The following is a 6,238-nucleotide window of genomic DNA, read 5'->3' on the forward strand; positions in this document are numbered from 1 at the left end:
TACATTGTGGATTTACAGACCTGACACAGTTCCCAGGTACAAGTCTGTTATTTTATTTACCTGTGCCTGGCAAGTCCTACTTCTGTCTGATTTGAGAAGTGACATATTTTGCTCAGGCCAGACATGGATACCATGCAAGAAGGGCAGGCAGTATCAGAGTCAACGCATTGGTCTCCAATAGGCATTCTTCTCAGAATAAGTTTCAAGTTGAGACAGATTGCCAGAGGCCTGCAAGTGATTAATTTTCTCTGGATACCGTGCTTCTTGATGTCCCAGCACCAGCCCTCTACCAGATGCAGCCACTCCCATTGCAGCCATTTCCAACAACCTCAGCACTGGGTCGTGGGAGAGCCCCATGTTATAAACAGACCTAGCGACTGTCATTACATGGGTATAGTACTGCAAGCACCAGCATGGCAAAACTGCTAATGGCAGCCTGGGTTTGCTGGGATCTGTAGTGCACCAGTGACAAAACAGTGTTTTTAACATTAAATATTTTTTATTAACCGCCCTGGTGTGTGGGAAGAGCTCTAGTGCTTTCAGCACAGGGCTGGGTACCCCTAGAGAAGGGGGTTCCGCTTTTATTGTTAGGACCCCTTCTCCTTAGGGAATCCAGCCCTGTTGGTTGGTTGGTTGGTTGACATTATGGCATAGGAACTCCATGCTGCGAGTTCCTCTGCTGGCAAAGCCTAGTGCTGGTACTAATAAAATCAGAAGGACACCATGCTCTTAGTCCCCCTGACTTTGCTACTACCAGCCTAAGGTTAAACTGCTTGGGGAAGGGGTGGTAAGCTGTTTCTTTTTTATGTACTAAAGTTTTACTTTATTTTTTTTACTGTGTCACTTGCTATATTGTGCCCACGGGTCCAGCAGCTGTATTGCCGGCGGGTCAGGTGGCTGTAATGTGTTGGCGGGTCCGGTGGCTTTAATGTGCTGGAGGGTCTGGTGGCTGTATTGTCGTCTGAATGTCGACATTGTGACTTTCGAATTCACTACCTGTTGAAAGCCACAATGTCGCCATTTTAACTACGTATATACACTGCACCTGATGACATTTCTGACAGGTTCAGTGAGGACAGGTCGCCCTATGTCTATATCACGCCCTATGTGCTATGCAATTCTCCGACATTTTCATTTGCTGATGTCACACACCCAAAACATGACGCAGAGACTTAATAAGAATAATGAAAGGCATTCAAAGACAATTAAGGCACCTAGGACAAGTAGTAGAGATTCTTATTTTATAAGGTGTATAGGGGCATAAACAAAAAAGCTGAAATTATCATTTTGCTCTTTATTGAAGCATTGTGGAGGCTTCATTGTGAATATTCAGTACAATTCTGGTACTAGTTCACAAAAGAATATCATTGAACTCTATAGAGTGCAGAGAATGGTAACTAAAATAATATGGATTATCAATTTGTTAAATAACCTGATGTTAACACTAGAGATGCTCAGGCTCGGTTCCCTGAGAACCGAACACACCAAAACTTAGTAGATTCGAGCGAAAGCAGCGCGAAAGTACCGAGCTGACTCGGCTGGGTACTTTTGCGTGCCCTCGGAATTGAAAACGAGGCAAAACGTCATTGTTATGTTGTCGGATTTGGCAAGTTTTGGATCCTATAAGTATTGCCCTCCATGGTGATCCAGCGCCATTTCACAGAGGGACACAGAATGGGTAGCACAATTCTTGGCAGTCTCTAAAGCAGTTGGGCAGCGTCATAGGTAGAAAAGAAATAGGAGGGATAGCAGTGTTCTTCAAGTCTCTTGTGACATTCAGGGGAGCTCCATTGCTCCATTGCTAATTGTCATTGCTGCAATAGAATCAATAGGTCTGGCAAGCTTGGTCTTCTAAATCTGCAGTCACATTGTACTGTGTTATTTAGGTAACACACAAAGAGGAGAGCTCCATTGCTAATTGTCATTGCTGAAATACAAATAATAGGGCTGGCAGTCTTGGTGTAAATCTGCAGTCACATTGTACTGTGTTATAAAGGTAACACACAAAGAGGAGAGCTCCATTGCTAATTGTCATTGCTGAAATAGAAACTAGGGCTGGCAGGCTTGGTCTTCTGAATTTGCAGTCAAATTGTACGGTGTTATATAGGTTACACACAAAGAGGAGGGCTCCATTACTCCATTGCTAATTGTCATTGCTGAAATAGAAATACTAGGACTGGCAGGCTTGGTCTTCTGAATTTGCAGTCAAATTGTACAGTGTTTTAATGGTTACACACAAAGAGGAGAGCTCCTTTGCTCCATTGCGAATTGTTATTGCTGAAATTGAAATACTAGGGCTGGCAGGCTTGGTCTTCTGAATTTGCAGTCAAATTGTACAGTGTTTTAATGGTTACACACAAAGAGGAGAGCTCCTTTGCTCCATTGCGAATTGTCATTGCTAAAATTGAAATACTAGGACTGGCAGGCTTGGTCTTCTGAATTTGCAGTCAAATTGTACAGTGTTTTAATGGTTACACACAAAGAGGAGAGCTCCTTTGCTCCATTGCGAATTGTTATTGCTGAAATTAAAATACTAGGGCTGGCAGGCTTGGTCTTCTGAATTTGCAGTCAAATTGTAAAGTATTATATAGGTTAAACATAAAGAGGACAGATCCATTGCTAATTGTTATTGCTGAAATAGAAATATTATGGCTGGGAGGCTTGGTCTTCTGAATTTGCAGTCAAATTGTACAGTGTTATAAAAATAGATTTACAGCAGTACACAGAAGAGCAGGAGCAATAAGCAGTTGCTGGGACCAGTCATGATGATAGTAATCCCTCTACGTCATCTGATAAAGCCTATGTTAAAGTGCATAGTGTTTGTAAGTCAGGGAAACAAAAATGTAAAAAAAAACACCTTTCACCTTAGTCAAGAAAAAAAGACCTGTAATCCAGGCAAAATTATCTGCATAAAAAAATAAAAATGCCAATATGCCATTCTACACATGCAGTGACAAGGAAAGAATGAGGCCTTCGCCTTTCTCTAAGAGTGCTAGTTCTGCAACAGTGGCTGAGGCATCTACTTGTAAGGTCAGTCTTGACCAAGCAAGACCTTGTCATTCGGACTCCAAAAGTGGTGTCCAAGTGTTTTTACGTGTAAAAGCAGAGCTGGAAGAAAACAGTAAGGCATTAGAGGAAAATCTATGTTCAGATTCAGAAATGACACAAACCCCTGAAGAGAGGCTATCCATGAGTGCTATGTGTAATCCTGACCATTCTGATATTGTACCCATAAAGAAGGCCCCTTTCAGCATTTCTGCAGATGGGTGCATGAACAGCCCAAGTGTAGCCGGTGATACACAAATTGAGGATGCCACTTTGGAATTGCAACAGGATGAGGGGGATATTTGTGTAGCCAACAAGGGCGCTAATGAGGATGTTGATGAGGATGATGTTGTTTGTGTAAGTAACCTTAACCATCTAGGAACCTCATCCATGTTACGCCATTTGAAGCGAGTTCAGGGCAAGCTGTTGATAAAATTGGAAACTTATGCTAAAAAAATAACAACAAGCAGTCCATCATCAGCTAGGTCCCTTCTGTCAGCTAGATCCCGACACCTGCAATCTACATCCACAACACCGTCCTCATCAATATCCTCAGTAGTGATCGGAGTTAGTCCTGCATCCAAGTTGCTAAGGCCAGATGACTCCTCCACTATCCTGGATTCCTCTGAAGAATTCTTGAGCGTTAGTCCCACTGCTGCTGCTGCTGCTCCTGCTGTTGCTGCTGGTGGTAAATCTTCATCCCAGAACCAGACCAAGAAGAAGACTACTAGTAGTTTACAACAATTGACTGTTAAACAATTCTTTACAAGAGGAAGCAAGTATCAAAGCTGTCACCCAGTCGCAGAGCGGATCACAGATGCCATGGCGACTATGCTAGTATTAGATCTGCGTCCAATATCCACTATTAATGCAGCTGGTTTTAGACAGACTTGAAGTCTTGTATCCCTGTTACCAAAATCCATCACGACACCATTTCACTAGAAAAGCTATTCCTCACCTCTACCAGGAGGTTCGTAAAAATGTAATTAATGGCCAACAAAATACCATTCTACCCACTGTACACTTAACCACAGATATGTGGACAGGCGGAAGTGGGCGAACTAAATATTATATGACTGTGATAAGGCCACCAATATTGTGAGAGCATTACAGTGGGGAGAATTCCATTACATTCCCTGTTTTGCTCACACAATAATCTTGGTGGTGCAGAGCTTTTTAAAAAATGACAGGGAAATGCAGAAGATGCTGTCTGTGGCCGTAAAATATCTGGACATTTCCGACATTCGGCAACAGCGTGTAGGAGATTGCAGCAGCTAGATGAGCAAGAGGTGGTGACCTTGTGGAATTCCAACCTGTATATGCTTCTGCGGATGGAGGAACAGTGAAAAGCCATCCACACTTACTCCACAAGCCATGACATTGGGAAAGGAGGGGGGATGTATTTTACTCAAGTGCAGTGGAGAATACTTTCCGTGATGTGCAAGGTGCTGAAACCATTTGAAGTAGTCACCTGTGACGTGAGTTCAGACACTGCTAGCTTGAGTCAAGTTATTCCCTTAATTAGACATTTGGAAAAGCAGCTTGAGAAACTGAAGGAGGAGATTAAACAAAGCAATTATGCTACGTATGCCGGACTTGTAGATCTTGTACTTTATTCGCTTCGCCAGGATCCAAGAGTTATCAAAATCTTAAAATCGTATCACTACATTTTGGCAACTGTGCTTGATCCTCGGTTTAAGAGCTATGGCTTCTCTGTGTTTCCAACTGACCCAGATCTGAAGAGATGCAAGGATCTCCTGGTGAATAAGTGTTACGTGACAGGACGGTGTCTCCTCCTTCAGTTTCTCACTCAACTGCTGCTAGGAAAAAACTTAGTTTTCCCAAGATACCCAGGGATGATGCAGATGACTCAGTACAACATTTTGACATCTGGTCTGGTCTAAAAGAATTGACCAAAAAACGTGACACCTTTGTCGTAACTCCACCTGATCCTACTATCAATATCCAAAGGATGGTGGAGGATTATTTTCACAACAGCATAGAAATAAACACATCAGACAGCTCCTTCACATGCTTGGAAGAAAAAAAGGGAATTAGGAGACCCATGCACCAACTCGCTTTGCACTGCCTAAGCTGTCCACCCTCCAGTGTGTACTCGGAAAGAGTTTTCAGCACAGCCGGGAACCTTGTCAGCGATTGGCGTAGGAGGCTACTGCCTTTAAATGTGGAAAAGATGATGTTCATAAAAATGAACTTCAAGTTTCATGAGAAAGGCCTTTCCCGCCAATTACATCAAAATACTGAGACTTCTGTAATGGTGGATTCCAGCGGTGATGAATTAATAATGTGTGAGGATAATGTACACACTGATGAGGGTGGGGATGAGGCTGAGGATGATGACAACAACATCTTGTCACAGTAGAGTTCATTAACAGCACTGTTACCTTAGGTGCCTTAAGCACATTGTTACTTGTTTTGTGGGGGCTCAATCTAACCAAGCTCATCAGCCTCAAAAGTGGCACTTGTCGCTAAAGTGCTTGGTTTGTTAAAGTGTGCATGTCCAACATCGGGGTGGGTGGGAGGGCCCAAGGACAATTCCATCTTGCACCTCTTTTTCTTTCAGCTACCACTGTGTGCCAATGTTACCTACATGTGCTATATACTGTTGTGTGCTTAGCAAAAATGTTAGACACCCATTGATGATGCAGATGACTCAGCACAACATTTTGACATCTGGTCTTGTCTACTGGAAAAGAATTGACCAGAATTAGGGACACCTCTGCTGTAACTCCACCTGATCCTACTATCAACTATCAACATCCAAAGAATGGTGGAGGATTATTTTTAATATTTTTGAACGGTATAAAGACAACAGTTTTATTAACAAAGAACAACGTTGCTTGCAGAAGCAATACAAGCATGGATGTCTAAATAGATGTGTATATGTATTACCTTCCACTTTGCTGCTGTTTCATCAAATGTGTGTAATCTGCACTTTACGTCAAAGGTACCTAACTATATTATAATTTTGTGGTAATTGGGGTTGATTTAAAGCTCAGTGATGAACTTGCTTTTTGCTGGGAATTAAAAATGGTTCTTTTTAGTGCATTGTCTGGCATCCTGGATTGGTCTGTGTCTGATAAAAGCACGCATCCTGGGGTGGTGGTCAGTGCTTGTTGTCATGTATAAGCTGTAGAATTACCACAGTTAAGAAATGTGTGGAGCGATCAAA

Source organism: Mixophyes fleayi, chromosome 3, assembly GCF_038048845.1.
Source record: "Mixophyes fleayi isolate aMixFle1 chromosome 3, aMixFle1.hap1, whole genome shotgun sequence".
Lineage (NCBI taxonomy): Eukaryota > Metazoa > Chordata > Amphibia > Anura > Limnodynastidae > Mixophyes > Mixophyes fleayi.